General features: G+C 39.1%; 1 pseudogene; it reads left to right on the top strand.

The window, feature by feature from the left end:
- Positions 1 to 7,081: 7,081 nt before the first annotated feature.
- On the top strand, positions 7,082 to 7,200 carry LOC118602200 (annotated as a pseudogene).
- Positions 7,201 to 15,451: the final 8,251 nt, after the last annotated feature.

Raw genomic sequence — 15,451 nt, 5'->3', positions numbered from 1 at the left:
CAATGCAGAGAACAGGAAGCCTTCTCCCGAGAAGTCAACTGTCTATATGGGAGAAACAAATTCCTTCTCCTCCTCCTCTTTTCCCACCTGGAAGTTTCTAGACATTAATTTCATCAATTCTAGGACGTGGTATTAGTATTGTTATCCTCAACTTACTGATGAGAAAACTGAAACACAAATAAATGGAAGTCTTGCCAAGGTCATACGCTAATAGGTGGCAGAGCCAGGATACAATCCCACAAACCTGGCTCCAGAGCCTGTGGCATGGAGTATTGTAACACACCGCCTCGCCTACAAGTAATATACAAATAGTGTCAATGCCAAGCCGATAAGTGCAACAATAGAGAGGGCAAGTTATGCATAGTGTGCTATGGGTCTCAAAGTGTGATGGTCCCTTTTAAAAGAGATGAAAAATACTTCCTGGAATGGCAATGCTCTATCTTCATGTAAGTTAATAATAATAGTTAACATTTGCTCTTTGCCCGTGCATCAGTTAGTTGCTGCTGCATAACACTCCAAAACTTAATGGCTTAAAATAACAGGCACTTGTTCCTGCTCACCAGTCTCTGGGTCACCCACATGATTCTCCTGGAACGGGCTGGACTCAGTCACGCATCTGTGGTTAGCTGCGATGGATAGCTCCACTGGTCTAGGCTGGGCTCCCTCGCATGTTGGGGGGCTGCCTCGGTCTCCCTCACATGCACCCTATTCCCCAGCGTGCTAGCCCAGGCTTGTTCACGTGGAGGTGCAGGGTTTCTTGAGAGGCAGCAGACCGGCATGGTATTATTACTGCTGGTGTTTTCTACTAGACAGAGCGAGACAGGAACTTCATGGGAAACTAAGAGGAAAAGATTCACGAGAACAGAGACACCACCTCTCGCTGGGCGAAGCTACACGGGCATCCGGGAGAAACATGAAGAATAAAAAAAAACAGAGGTCAAAGGGCAGGACCATAAGGTAAATAATGTTTAAGGGGCTGTTGACTTTAACTTCATGTCTATAAAAATCTGGATTTTAGCAAACAAATTAACAGTCTTTTTTCTCAAATAGTCTTCAAGCACGTCTGGGCTAGGCTCAGATCTCTGTTCATGGAAAATATTCAAAAGGGCTAAATGTTCTCCTTGAGCCACTTGCCTGGTCACTAATGAGTCACATGTGTGTCCCACTATTTTGCATCCTGATCTCCAAGATGCCTAGGTCCTCTGGGTACTGATTGAGTGCAAGAATTCACCTGTCACCTTGGTTTTAAGAGTCTCCACTGCCAGGATTGGTAATGATTCTGCCACAGGAAATCGGGAGGGGCAGTAGTGTTTCCTTCTGGGCCACTTCCTGGGGAATAGCTGCTCAAAAAGAGAGAAAGGCCTGGTCGAAATTCACATATGATTTATTATCTGCTTATATGACAGTAGGTTGAGCAGGCTAGGTAGAGTATGACTTACCATTATTATCAAGGGTCCGAATTACTATGTAGGTAAAATAAGCCTTCTTTGTTTGCCACAGTTAAAATAAATATTTTATAAAATATTTTACATCTCTTCTTAAAAGATATATTTTTTGTTCACATTGACTTCTTCTTATGTCTGGTCTTTTACATACATATTTGTATTTTGTGATGACGTATATAACTTGAATAGTGAATTTTGGGGAATAAAAATTTTTTATTAAAGTGAGATTTTACTCCATTTCTGATTCGTACTCAAGAACGAAAGTAGAGAACAATGTTTGACTTATTACTGTATTCATCACCTCCCCTTAGCTCCGGATGCTCTATGCAAATGTGACAACCATCCCAGGCTTTACATATTCCACCAAATTCCATATTTTTACAGTGCTGCCAGTTAACACTGGATTAGAATTGTCTTTTGACAGATTAAGTTTAATGTTAAGTCACATGGCACAGGCAAATAAAATATATTTGACTAATTTGATGCAGCTATAAGATGCCAGCCATCCTCCACTAAGTTGAAACCTCAGCTTTATTATCTAGAACTGTGGCCATGCTTATAAAGTAGCTGTACCTGTTAACACTGGGTAACTAGGCTCAGAAACAGCAGTTCAGCATCAATCATTCCAAAACAAAAAGTCACTGTATTGGGGTGACAATTTTCTACAGCGAATGGAAGTTATGGACTAACCTTGCCCAATCACTCAGGTCCTTCAGCTATGTGAGTATATGATTTGTAGCTGATTCCTCTCCGTAGCTGGACTCATACTGGCCACACTTTGATAGCTGAGATGGCTGCTTAGAAACGTTTGTTATTTTAAAAAGTGCAGACCAAGTGACCCTTCCCCGTATTTTATTGGAAGTTCCAGATGTGTATGAGTAGAAGAGTGTAGGTGGGGGTATGGCTTGTTCTCATCCCCGCGTCTCGACTCCCCTCAAATACCACCATGGTCCACTTCTGAACAAAGGGGACGCAGTGTGCTTTCCAGGACATTAATGCCTACCTGCTTGTAGGCCACCCAAGCAGTGTTTCCCGACTTCGTTGCTCATTAGAATTATTTGGGAGCCTTTGTAGACACAAAGGTAAGGCCTTGCTCCAGGCCAGAGGGGGGGGATTCGACTCCACATGGGATTTTGGAGCATGAGAAGATTGACATAAAGCATGTGAAACCCCTTTTTGACCAATATCACATCCAAGGCATCAATCATAATTCGACTGTGGTCTATCACTTTCCAAAAGCATATTTTAGTTATCTTACATTTTGGAAAGACTTTCTAATGACGACGAATTGGTCACGATGGAAGCCATCATTTACACATCTGGATTAGTGCGCTTCCTTATTGAATTCTCACAGCAGCCCAAAAGGTAGCTAGCTATTTACCATCTTTATTCTAGGAATTAAGAATTTGGGGTTTAGCAAAGAAACTTGCTCAAAGCCATAGTCCGTAAGTAGAACTAAGACGTAGGTGCATGTGTGTCAGATTCCATAGTCAATGTATCAGCAGGATGCAATGAGCGGATAGAGAGCCGTGGGGTCGCATGGAGTGGGGAGCTAGTACCAGCTCAATCCGGACTTCTCAGAGGAAGCGAATCTAAACTGTAACCTGGAGGATAGTATGTCGCCAGATTGGGAAGCCAGAGGGGGTTGCTGAGGGGAGGGCTGCTAGAAAGGGTAGCAGAGTTGGAAGGAAAGAGGGTTCCCAGAAGGGGGAGGAGCTGTGCAAAGGCCCGGAGATGAAACAGAACATGCTGGTGATCCAGGCGAGAATGACCGTGAGATGTCCCAAACTGGCTCAGGTAGAAATGGCAACGTGTCGAAATGAACAGAGAGAATCTGCGGAAGAGACAGCACGTCACGTTTATGGAATCTGAATGCAAGTGAGTTCAGTAATAGGGAAAGGGCACGTGATAAGCCAGCAGTGACGTCAGGGATGCTTATTACACTAAACGGGTGAGAAGTCACTGCTGTTGAGACCGTGCGACATGTGTATCTTCCAAGATAATTGGCACCATTCGTTCTAGAAGTAGTTTAGACATTATCTATTGTAGTCCTTTCATTTAGTGAAAGGATCTAAGCCTCCAAGATAGTCAGTGGCTTGTCCGAGGTCCCAGCAGCTGTCCGAATGGCCCCGAGCTGGCTCTGAGATACAGCGTGGTTGGCTCCAGAACGGGATTCTTCTGTATGCTGCCCCAATCCAAGATAAGTCATCGGAGAGGATGGAAGTCATTTTGCATAATTTAAATGATAAAAATGGAAACAAGGCAGAGCTGACTGCTTCTTGCAAGGCCCGCAGCTCCTCTGACTCAGGCAGCTCCTACATCAGCGTCCTTCCCCTGGGCATCCAAAGCAGCCGTGGTATCAACACAAGTTCATGTACATACATGTGTGAACGCGTTTGTGGGAGAAGCAGATCCCAATGGTATCACGATCCCAAGGGTATTTCCATAGCTTTCAAAGGGTCATTGGTTCCCACAGAGGATTTACAATGACAAAGTGCTTTTATTGAAAACCTAAGGAGGACAAATATTTTTTTCCTAAGCCTACATATTCGGTACTTTTGGATGGTGTTATCTATTAGTATATTTGATATGAGTGTTCCCAATGTAAAGCTAGCTTATATCCGTAAACACAAAACAGTCTGAGGGACAGAATTTTCAATCATTATTATCATCAGTGGCAATGGCCATGGCCTAAGTAACACAATATGCTGTGTAGGATTCTAAGACCTTCCCCTATATTACTCTATTTAATCTCAAAACTGCTCTGTGAAGTAGGTGTTATTATCATTCCCATGTTATGAAGAAGACGAAAACCTCAAAAACAAAAATAAAAGTTAGTTGCCTGTGGTTGGTGGGTCTCAAAATGTGGCAGTTAGCACGGCAGCGTCACCACTACCTGAGAACTTGCTAGAAATGCCAACCACGGCATCTCACCCCAGATCTACAGAATCAGAAACTGGCGATGCGGCCCGACGACCCTTGTTTCAGTAGGAGCCTCAGGTGATTCCAATGTCCCTCGTCATCCTGTTTGAGAACCGCAGACCCGGAAAACAAAGCCAGGGTTGAAATAGAGACAGTGCTGCCCTCAGTCGCAGCTGGTAAATGGCAGAGCTGAGACTCTCAAGCCAGAGCATCAGTTGCTGCATTTGCTTCTTCCGGTTTAAGCTGTGTTGGTGTAGGTAGTTTTAACTAGGTTATTTAAGCCCTCCCTTCCGTTGAGATTTCATCTTACGACTCTTGTTGACGGAGTAAACTTCGGGGCAACAACTCTGCCCGTCTGCGCCCAGTGGTCTGTCCCACATAGTGGAATTCTCAGTGTGGGATTCCAAACTCTGGGGATCTCTAAATTTGAGTTGTGTGACTTTACATAATTTTACCAGCATTAAGGACGGGCATTTGGGAAGGCTCTAGCTGCTATTATTTTTATTTTAAAAAATAATAACAATAATCAATAGATCAGGTCATCTTTATATATATAAAAAAAATTAACCTTTTCCTTAGAAGAGAAGTTTGTAAGAGTATTTCACACAGGCGGCAAGAAGCTCATTTTAAATGCTTTCCTGGTACAACCGAGACACAGCAATGAAAGATGAGCTGGATTAGGCGTTAAGTGACAGCTTTAGATTCTGCTACTAACCTCAATAGCTGGAAAGACCTTGTCCAAACTCAAAATGTAAGCTATACTGTGAACACTCACAAGCGACACTCTATTTGCCATAAACGCTGGTTTAACCTCTCTGACCTCTTCCCTCCTGAGGTTTTTTTTTTTTTGGAGGTCTTTACGCATTACAGCTACAAGGCCACATTTGGGAAATGAGCACAGTTTCAACAATAATGACTTGAAATCGAATGAAATGATCCCCCTTTTCGGTTTACAAATTCCATAACTCCACTGGCTTTTAAATTGGAAAAAAAGACCTCTTCGGCATATTCCAAATATCTCAAAAATCGGTTCACTAAGGGCTTAATGTTCTGATTGCATATTGGCACACCAAGGGCATTCTTGAAACGGCAGATGCCACAGAGTCTGATGAATGGCCTCACAGCTCGAGATTAGCAGGCCCTCCAGATGAGGGAGTGGTACCAAAACATTCTTTTTTCCTTTTTATTAATAAGCCCCAGTAACTCCAGTTACAGCTTTCGATACTCCCTGGCTTGCATAAGGAGTGTCACCAGCACAATGACACAATGTTCTGCTTGTTTGCATTACCAAATACAGGAAGCGCCACGGGGAAATGGGCCGCTAATAAAAATGAGTTCAGACACTTGATATAGACGTGACAGATACCAAGCTGATTTTTCCCGTAGGGGATTCTGTTCTCATTTTCTATAAAAATAAGGTAACGAAACAAGACAAAAGAAGCTATGAGACTCTTAATTTCAGCTTTTTAAACAACATAAACATACTGATATCCAATAATAAATATCCTCTACAGTGGGGTCATTTTTTATGCTTTTAGTATTTGTGTATGTACCATATATATGTGTGTATACCTATTATCTATCTATCTATCTATCTAGCTAGCTAGCTATCACCTATCTATCTGTCTATCTACCTATCTATAATCTATCAAAATGCCTTTCTACACAGTAGTATAGAATTTAGATTTCTCAGCCCTCTGTCAATACCAAAAAGACCTAGTCATTGCCTACTCCATCATAAGGAATAATAGAGTGTGACTTGTACTTAGCAGAATTAAAATTAGTATCACTTGATATTAAAATATTAAGATATTAGAATGTCTTAAAAGTCAAATATCAAATAGTAGCAATTAAAATACACTTGAAGAAGAAATGAAATTATGCACAGAATAGTTATAAGGTTAAAATTTCACAAGCTTATTTTACCTTTTTTGAAAATAAGTTCTATTTCTAGATAGATAGATGATAGATAATATATACAGAGATGATCTCATATAATATGTATATTAAGTATCTCGTATATATAACACACATATAATATACAGAGAGAAAAATGGAACTGATTTTTTTGAGATAAGAAATCTATCTCCAAATGTGTATGAAGCAATTTTTCTCACTCAAAAAATTAAAAGCGATGTCCTTCTCCATGTAACTATCATAATCATAAACCGATTAGGTTAACAGTCAAAAAACGGGTCTAAAAGATCACCGGAACCAAAGGAGAGAAAACACGTAGGCTCCCGAGAATGTCCGAGAGTTTCTAACATTTAAGCGGCCATTTTTTTTTTTCCTTCCGCAATCCCGTTTTGGATCAACACGCGGGAGGGACAAGAAAAGACGACGCCGCGATGGCGAACGATAACGGGGCACAAGCAGCAGGAACAAAGCGGGGCGTTCTCGGAGCCGCCGCGTGTCCGCCCCTGCGGCCCTTCTCGTCCCTCTCTCTTTTCCCTGCTGATGCCCGGACGCCCTGTTCCGTTTCGTTTTTTCCAGTCATGAAATTTTTGGTTGGCCTTTGATGTCAGATGAAGAAACACGTTCAGCCCAGGCCAATACAGACTTATTCACCTGGCTGCCTCTCGCTTTCCCAACTCCCCGCAAGCCTCGCCTTCTGTGGCTGTGGAAATTTCACTGTAAATTATGCTAACTCCCATCTTCTCTTTGACTTGATCCTAATGACAAATTTGTTCTTCTGCGAAGAAAAGATGACACTTGTCTACAGCCATGCCACCTTCGACAAGCCTGATCCCTGCTGACCTCGGAAGCTAAGCAGAGTCAGGCTTGGTTAGTACTTGGATGGGAGACCACCTAGGAAGACCAGGTGATGTAGGTGTAAAAAATTAAAAAATAAGGGATTGGAAGCTGACAAGATTCTTGTAATCTATGAGGTCAACCAAGGGTTGCTTCACAAAAAGAAAGAAAGAAAAAGAAAAGATGATACTCCTTGTCATCTCTCCATTTCCTGTGGTCAAATTAATTAATTCGACCAATATTTATTAAGCATCTACCATGAAATAGACAGAAGGCAAGCAACGCCAACACCATCTCTGCCCTTGTGATGCCCCCACGGCCCTCTATAAAAATACAGAAAGCATATCATTCTTTTTTGAATATATATTCTCAAAGGAGCCAAGCTGGAAAAAAAATTGTTTAACACACTGAAAACTATGCACTTTAAAATTATTGAATGCATTAAAGTATGTAGAAAACTACACTGGTTGACAGTCATTTAATTTACTAAACTATCTAATGCAAAGTTTTTATTCATGGGAAAAAAAATAATTCATTTTTTATGTCTTCAGCCTGGTCTGAAATTCTCAGAATCAGCTTTTTTGTCCAATCACACAAAGGAACTTGATTCTGGTGAACACAGATCTCCAAATCAGATTTTTCCACCAAATAAGTTCAGTGAAAACAAGATCTCATCTAAATGTGGAAACCATGATCTCATGCCAGAATATTAGGGAAGTAAAGTTTAAGTCTAATAATTACAGTTATTATTATTCCTCATTTGTTAAAATTTCTGCCTGTAAGTAACAGATCTAAGATGTTTGCTTTAAAGTTTAAAAAAAAAAATAATCTGGAGAGGAAAACAAAAATAAAAACAGGTTTTGTGTCAAATTTCTGTTATTTGAAGTAATTATGTTTTTTCCTCTGAAAAATGTCTTTATTAGTCTTCCATATGCAAAAACACACAACAGTTTTTTTTATCATATTTGTATACATTCCCTTATGTGTTAAGGAATATATATATATATAAGCTCACAAAACCTGAGTATGCTCTATTTCTCATATGTCTAATTTGAATGACTTTGCTTTGTTTTCATTGTTGCTCAGATAATTTTAAAGTATAAAATTTTGTAGAAAAGTATTCCTAGATGAACAAAATCTTTCTAAAACCCCCTAAATATGATATTTGCCAAGCTAAACTTACAGGCACGAAGAGTACTCAACTTCCTGCTTCTGACCCATAATTTTATATGTGAAAGTCATCATCAAAGCTTGCGAGGCAACTCGTGTTGAGCATTTCCAGAAACCAAGCCTCCCTTCTGTTATTTCAAACAGTCAACAGCTGCTCAGCCTGTTCTTCCCATCACTGTTCATGATTGCGTTAGAAAAAAATCCACCTTTAAAAAAATTTTGAAAACTGAGAACGGCGAAGCAACCAGTGGCAAGAGGGAGGCGGCCTGCTGTTATCGACCTCAGCTCATATTCTTGGGTGCCTGCCCAGAGGGACTGAATTCTCTTTACAGCAAGAAATGGTTTCAGCTGACCCGCTGTGAATGTCCCAAGTGAGTCACTGCCGTTAACTCCATCAGCGCCATTTGCTGTCCACTTGGACATTTCTGAACAGCTGCTTGGCTCCCATGCCAACTTCTGACTGGAAATGTGGCTTGGTCTGACTCTGTTTCAGAGGGGGAAGGGGGGAGGGAAAGGGAAGGAGAGGGAGAGAGAGAAAACAGACATGCCTCCTCTCAAAGAAGACTAAGACTGTTTTTTTCCATTGATTATGGTGGAAACAACTTTTGAAGAAGTGGAAATTTGTCAGTGTTTCACATTCTCTCTGTTTTATCTTTTATTTTTCTCATGAAGTTGGGCTGAGATTTTATATCGAAACGAAGTGTGCTGCTGTGGAAACCTGCAGTCCTTGGGATGTCGCCCTATTTCCACTTTTTCAAAAAAGATATCCATCTTATTTTCCAAATGCAAAAGTGAATATTTCCTTGACTCTAAAAACATTTTTCATAAAATTGAAAATCCATTTTGAATCAATCAACAACTTTTTTGGAGCATTTTCTAGCACAGGCTTCTGGACTAGACATTAATGAGGATTCTGAGAAATATCAGACGTGATCCCTGAATTCAAGAATTTGTAATAAAATAAAGAGAAAAGGCCTGTCTAAATAAATGGTCCGGGAACATTATGAGAGTGTGTGCATCAAAGTGCCAAGTGCCTGCTGCAGCTACCAGGGGCTGTGAGAACTCAGAGAGGGGTTCTGGGCTCGTGGTTTTAAATCTGGAACGATGGTAACTGATACTAACAACTGAAGTCAAATTGACTTTATAAACATGGGCTGTGTGTCACAGCTCGGCACGCAGCCTGAGAGTCTAAGTTAAAGGCTGAAATATGCTCACATGACCTCAGTGTTTCATTTCAGAGAAGTTCATAATTTCTATGTGCATTATCGTGTGCACAAGCACATGTATATAAACACAATTTTTAAACTCTTATATTGCCGGAGAGATTGAGGAGGTGACCATGCATTTGTTCTCTTGGGAACAATTATGTACCATCCTGTGAGCAGTGAGCAAACAGCAATCCATGTTTCTGGGTCTACCAAGAGGTAGAAAATAGATTAATAAAGTCAAAATTATACTTTCATTATTAAAGTTCCCCCTACTCCTCTATTTTTATTTCTTAAAAAGAGACTTTAGAAGAGACAACAGGTTAAATCTTACCCTCTTTTTCCATGATAATAATGTAACTATAGAGAGAGATTTTCAACACAATTTCAGCCCTTATAAATACTTTTCCTAAACAATAAGCGTAGAAGTGTTATTCCATGACCATTTGTGCTTTGAATTAATTTACCTCTCACTGTGTTATTCACTCTAATTCTTTGTAGATTTGGGTTTTAAAAAGATTGTTTTCCAAATGCTGTGATAATATTTGCTTACTGAATTAGTGAGTATACCTAATTAATATTAAAGTCATTGATTGAGATTTGACCACAAATTTAATGTTTAAAAAAACAAAAGCCGAAAGTTTTAATCCTAAAGAGGCTTGCAAACATTAGAAAATAATAAATCCAAAAGAATAGTTTGATTTGGGTCCCTAAAACTAACTGTAAGTTTTTCTTGTAATTTCCCAATTCATATCTAAGATTGTTAGAGTAATTAATGAACTATTATCAGTTTTCCCAAGATGCTAAAAAAAATCAGACTTAATTATGAATATAATATATCCAGAATTTGGTATAATCAAGTCTGTCTTAGACCTTATTTATGAGTTCAAATGAAACAAAAGGGCTTTTCTCCAAATGGGGAGGCAACACAGAAAGACGGCCACTCTGAAGTGAACTAAGATTTGTGTAGTGAGTACGAACAATGGATGAGATTACAACTCAACTCATGAGTAATATTGTTTTAATACCGTGGTGCAGCGGTAAACACAGGAACAGGCAGAGAAATAAGAAAGAGAAATAAGGAAGATAGATTCTATGGAAAAATGGATAAAGACTTAATCATTCATTCAGTAGAAGTAAAGGGATGTTGAAAGAAGTCCCGAAGAGAAGGTAACACCTGAGCTGGGTTCTCAGAATGCCTTTGCCAGGCTGACTCAGGCAGGGAGTAAGAGGAAATTATGGCCAATAACAACCACAGCCACCCAACAAGTGTTCAGTGAAGTGGCTATTATGGACCAGGCCCTATTCTAAACAGTGGAGACGCCACTATGAACTAAAACAAGCCTCTGGCCCTATGATGCCAACCTTTCAATGTGGAAGACATCGAGTAATATTAATAATAATAATTAACAATCATAACAAATAAAATATAGATCTCTATTATAATGTCAAGTAGACATAATCTAATGTCTATAAGTCTATCATATAATTATAAAATACAGTGTCAAGCAGCTAACAGGGTAAGATAATGCTAAGTACACAGAGGTGAAAAAAGCAGCTGACTGTCTTGGATCAGCGAGAGCTGACTGTCCTTAAATCACAGTGTACTTGGTGGGAGCGTGAGTAGGAACGTGGTGAGAATGCTCACATTTCCAGTCTCATATGATCTCATAAGCCCTGCTAAGGAATGTGGCTGTTCTTCGGTAGGCAAATCAAGAGCCATGGAAGAACCCTTACTCAGGGAAGTGACATACTATGATCTGTTTTTCTATATTCTGACTCTCGCGGCAGAATAGAAATTTGATTTGGGGTGAACATTCTGGAGGCTAGTTGCTTGCGTGCTGCTACCAGTTTAGCTGAGAAGACTCCAGTGTACCATGTAGTCTGAGTTTTAGAGAGAAGGAATCACAGACCCAGATGAGCCATTGTGAGTAGCTAGTCCGGTTGTGGGTAACTTGCCTTGTGGTTTGGATTGAGGGGTTGCTCCCAGCTTCACATTCTGCTTGCCTTCACTGTATCACAGGTAACAACTATGAACTTTGGGTAAAACATAAAGATCAATAACCGAAGGCACTGGAGAGAAACCAAAGGCAGGCAAAGTCTAGGAGGCAGTGGGTACTAAGAAGAAGGAAATAACACTGATAAGTTTTTCGGTTTTTGCCAGACGGTAGGTCCCAGTCCACTATACGCTATACAATCAAAACTTGGATAAGAATCGACAGGCCTGAAGGATGAGAAGACACATTTTAAGGAGACAAGACAACACAAAGGACGGCCAAAGAACTTTATGCAAAATTTTGCATGTAAATTCTGTCCAGATCTCTGAACGACTTTTGAACTATGCATGCAAAGGGAAGACTCCAACCAGTTCAGCTGAGGCTAAACAAAGTGAACATATATTATAACTGCTGTCCACCACAGAGGTGACAAAATTGGAATTCAATTCTAACCATGTTAACAGTCTGCTTAAACCAAAAGATTCTATACTCTTTGGGAAAATATAACAGAATCCAATGTCTCTAAAATGTGTCATCAGCAACGTCCAAGATTACTAGACATATAAGGCGAACTTACTAAACACACAAAGAATCAAGAAAATATGACACAAATGGAAAAGAAAAGACTTAATAAAATCTGGTCCCCAAATGGCCCAGACATTAGAATTATCAGACAAGGTTTTTTAAAATAAATATTTTCAAAATTATCCCAAAACCTAAAGAAAACATATAAATGAAAGATTCCTAAATAGAAACTATAAACAATAACAAAACAGAAAATCTAGAACTAAAAAATACAATGCATAAAATAAAAAATTAACTGTATAAACTTAACAACTAGGAGACGACACAAGAAAAGTCAGTAAAGTTGAATATAGATCAATACAGTGATCAAGTCTGAAGACTAGGGAGAAAAGACATTGTTCTATGGGGCAAAATCAAAAGTCCTAACATACATGTAATCTGAGCAGAGAGAAGAGAGGGAGAATAAGGAATAAAAAATACATAAGTAGTAATACCTGAAAATTCCGCCAAATTTGGTGAAAGATGCTTGCAGATTAAAGAAGCTCGGCAAGTTCAATCAAGATCCAAAGAAAACCACCATGAAGCTCATCCTGGCTAATTTAAAGAAAACCGAAGATAACAACAAAATATTGTTAAATTGGCCAGAGAAAAATGGCACATAATATATGAAGAAACAACAATATAAACAAGTGCTGACTTGTCATCAGAAACCATGAAAGCCAAAAGGCAATGGTTTAATATCATTAAGTGATAGAAGAATAAAAACCTTTCAAATGAGAATTCTATCTCTGATGAAAATAATCTTCAAGAATAAAGGCAAAATAAAAACTTTTCAGGTAAATAAAAACTAAGATAATTTATTGCCAGCATATCTACAGTGTAAGATATGCTTTAAGAATTCTTCTGAATGATGGGAATTAATACTAGATGCAAATAGAATCTTCGGAAAAGGATGAAGGACACTTGAAATAGTATATATGTAGATAAAGACAATTTAAAACAAAAAAAAAACATGTCTTTGTATTATGAGATGCATAAAGCATGTAGGTAATGTATGAAAACTATAGCGCAATGAATGGGGGAATGGATAAATGGACCTATGTAATGGTAAAGTTTATATATTTTGCATGAAGTAGTACAATAGTAACTCTGAGTAGACTGTGAACATTTAAGAATGTGAATAGCAATCTTTAGAGCAACAAGTAAAAAAGTAATGCAAGGAAGTATAGCTAAAAAGTCAAAAAAGTCAATTTTCAAAAATACATAGCCCCAAATGAAGCAGGCATAAGACCATAACTTATTCCTCTAAATACAATCCCCGACGATTTTATTCACTTTCGTTGATTCAACTGCCATATAAGATGACCTATAAAATGACAAAGGCTAAACCTTGATCTCCGGTTCACGTCTCTCTTCTAAGATCCAGACAATATGTCTAACACACAGGTGTTGGTGGGTGGCCTGTTGGCTAGATACGGCCTACATTATTTTTATTTCAGGGTGTTTAGAAAATTGGATTTTTTTCTATTAAAATCCAAACTTCCTGATTCTCTTTAAAGATCTGGAATATGGATCGTGAATTCCTACAACAGCACTATTGGCTTAAACTAAGTAATGACTCTGCTGTCTAGACGGGGTGCTTATTGATTCTCTAATCTCCACCACCCCCTATATGCTACTGACTGATGAATGGAAAACCAGGTGAGCAAATCGTATCATTACATCTGTTAATTTAAACACTATAAACCTTGTAATACAATCTGTAAAACATTGGCTTTTTTGTCAATCCAGTCACACTGACCCGAACTGAGTTTCAAGTCGACCAGTTTCCTTTATCCAAGGAATTTCAATTTAAATAGGTCATTCCATTTTAAGTCTATCTGGTTGATTTTCTGAACCTCAATGCAAAACTTTCTTAGTTATCTCTGGTACTTTTGATCTCATTGGTTTTAGTCCATTATCATGGCCAGTTGAGATATTCCAGAATTCTTACCAGAGTAACTTTCCTTCTTAACTCTGTCACTGAGACATTTGACATTATGCCTTTTTCTTTTTTAATGGAAGCAGTCTTTGATGAAAAATAAGATGATGTGTAACTAGTGTCATTTTGAAATAATTCAGCCTAAAAATAAATCTTTCACAGACGACATTGTATCTTCGCCTGAAGCCAAGTCAACATGCAGAGGCATGATTTTAGGGTTAATATTTTTATTAATGTTTGCTTGTTGACCCTAGTAAGTCTTTTCTCTTACAAATTTTCCAATGTCAGGAACTCAAAGAATTTGAATTCATAGTGTCAGAAAAAAAAAAAAAGTAGGCACATCATGAGAGAGCAGTTTGAGGTGCAGTTTGGGCTGATGTTCAAGATTAAGGGGACTCTATGATCTAAAATTGTTTAGATTCTTGCCCCTGGAAGTGTGGGAATCTGGGAATAGTTTGGCAGATGTTGATCGTGATAAAGAGAAATATTCACTTACCTCCCTCTTCATTTTACTGGCATCCTTTGAAAGAAAACACAGAATGAATATGTATCCTGGATGTGAAGATTGTGAAATACGTACATTTTTAAATTATTAAACTATATTTGGAAAATAATTTTGGTCTTGGATCTATGCCTTTTTATATGTCTTTGCTATGCCTCTCATTCTGGAACAAGGAAAAAAGTTTATCATAACTTAGAAAAATATCGAAGAGCCAAGGGTAGCCAATAACAAACCTATCGCCTTGAGTCAGAAATTGTCTCCTGCAGTAGAGTGAAGAGCCAGCCACCCTTGACCTTCAGTTGGTCCAGGAAGCTCTGTGGTGGGTCAGTGTGTAGCATCTCTGAACTATGCCTTTGTGGTAACCCGGCTTATAAAAAAAACACTTTAAATGGCCTGCTGTTGCTCTTTCCTTTCTTATATCTTTGACCCTGACTATCCACATTAACATGTCATAAGAGAAACCAAAAGAAACTGGTTTAGAGGTTTTAGAAATCACGTCTTTGATGTCTAGGAAAAACATTCCAAAACGATTTATATGATCAAGTGTAACACATGCTATAAAACAGCATGGGCACAACATTCCTCACCTGCAAAGTATTTACAAGCTTTGCCTAGTAAATGCTCACGACTCATCGCTGAGATGGAAGGCGATGTTATTTATCCCATTCCACAGATGACAACCTCAGGAAAGGTGAGCGAGCCACCCCAGGATGAAGTGAGTATCAGAGTTGACACAACATTGGGAGTCCAGGTATCCTCATTGTGACCAGAGAGACACTGTCCTGTTTTCAGAAAATAGCTAGTGGCCCAGGTCCTAGTCTGAAGGCCACCAGGCTGGAGATCCAAAACAGCAGATAAGGCAGATAAAGTCTGAAGGCAGCCCGCAAAGAGTTTTCTCTTGCTCGGAGAGACTGATCCTTTGGTTCTAGTCGAGCCTTCAATCGATTGAACAA

This window comes from Rousettus aegyptiacus, unplaced genomic scaffold (genome assembly GCF_014176215.1).
Source record: "Rousettus aegyptiacus isolate mRouAeg1 unplaced genomic scaffold, mRouAeg1.p scaffold_m13_p_4, whole genome shotgun sequence".
Lineage (NCBI taxonomy): Eukaryota > Metazoa > Chordata > Mammalia > Chiroptera > Pteropodidae > Rousettus > Rousettus aegyptiacus.
The sequence above is the reverse complement of the archived record's forward strand: the minus strand, read 5'-3'. Positions and strand labels throughout refer to the sequence as shown.